This window comes from Theobroma cacao, chromosome 6, assembly GCF_000208745.1.
Source record: "Theobroma cacao cultivar B97-61/B2 chromosome 6, Criollo_cocoa_genome_V2, whole genome shotgun sequence".
In the NCBI taxonomy this organism is placed as follows: Eukaryota; Viridiplantae; Streptophyta; class Magnoliopsida; order Malvales; family Malvaceae; genus Theobroma; species Theobroma cacao.
Genome location: NC_030855.1, coordinates 12409380 through 12411259, shown reverse-complemented (window position 1 = coordinate 12411259; position 1880 = coordinate 12409380).

Below are 1880 nucleotides of genomic sequence, written 5' to 3'. Positions count from 1 at the left end.
ATATATATATATATATATATATATATATATATATATATATATATATATATATATATCTAGGCCTTTCTAGCCATAATATATTCATGTCCAAACATCTCTAATTCAAAAGCTGTGAGGATCATCCTAATATCCTACATGCATAACTCATCATATTAAATATCGTTGGGTCACATCTCAATGGCGTATTATATCCACAATTCACAAGTTCTATGTCCATAATATACCATAAATTACATTTATCAATTTAAGGCTTATCTTTAAGGCCATCACCATTAAACTAAGCTTCTTAGGCACACCTTAATTATCGAGTAAAACCTTAAATTTCATTTACAAACAATTGCTTATTCCAAAGCATTCCATCAAATATCATTCACAGTCAGTCACCACGATTTCATACTCAAATCAAATCACGCCATCGCTGATGCATGTTATCATAGTCAAACAAAATCAAATGAGTGATCCTACCTTGGACATAGTCAGATCATGCTTGATGGCCAACCTGCAAAGAAAAAAATCACGCACGTGCTGAAGCAACAAGTGGAGAACATATCACGCATAATGTCAGAGTAGCTAACAGAGAATCATATCATCGACTGGAGTAATCTCCCAAAATCTGCATCACCCGAAGTAATCTCAATGGATGGCATCAAAGCACTGCAAGCGAGAATCTCAAGCAGGATTAATGCCACCGTCCGTGCTTACCACCATCCCAGTAGGCACACAAAGTCATAAGGCGTGGGACTCCACTCCACATCAAGTCAAATCAACGTCCAGAATTTACCCCTCGAATGGAACACATATCCACAAATTAGGTCATCTTACTTGTGACATTCCATAAGTCCACATCAAATCACATTCAAATTCATTGAGCTTCAATCATCTCTAAGCTCGGTATAATTCTAATTGCCTTTAAATCTCTAAGGCATCATCAATGACAGATAATAAAGCTATAGGCCCTCATGCCTTTAACTCCATATGGGTATCCATCATATTCAATCAAATCAATCATGGCTTAGCTACCTTATTCTTATCCTCAAATCAACCACAAATATGTGGGCATTTACACACAAATCCTATCCATGAGCAATCATGGCCCTTTAGCCCCACATATTCAACATCACTGATCTATTGTGCCATTAACCCAAATACATATCACACGCATATACCTAACCGGACAATCCATTCATCACAATTTGGCACAATCCTTAATTCATAATTCATATCACACCATGTATAGGCCTTTTACTTTAAGTCCTACATACCATGGGTTCCAACATAATGCCATCATGTGGCTCACTGTAATTCACACAAACATAGATTTCCTATCTCAGATAACTAATCGGCCTAGGCATCCTTATCTAGGCACACAATCATATTTGTTCTCTGGCCTAGGCACATACCTCTAGGCAAACATACATATACACATACACACACACACATATATATATTATATACATATCAATTCTCTAACCTAGGCATTCTCATCTAGGCATACACACAACATTTAAGTACCATGGCAGTGCACCTATCATGCTTTATGCGTTACACGCATTTCACTTGAATCCCACTCACCATGAAAATCGGAGGCACGTCCTTAGCCAAGCTTCGATTCTTAGCCTTTAATTGTCCTTCAGCTCAACCATGAGTAAAATAGCTCAACACTTCCCTTGGACACATCAAAACCTTAAAATCATAATTATTTCCTAACTTTCAAAAATATCCAAACTTTTCAAAAATAACCAAATTCAATATATAAGCTCAATCTTCCAACAAATGAGCTAAACCCTTACCTTAGAAGCTATATTGCCCAAATCTAGGCTCTAAATCTCCCATAAACTCAAGGGGAGAGAGTTTGACCAAATCTAAAAATATTTGAATAT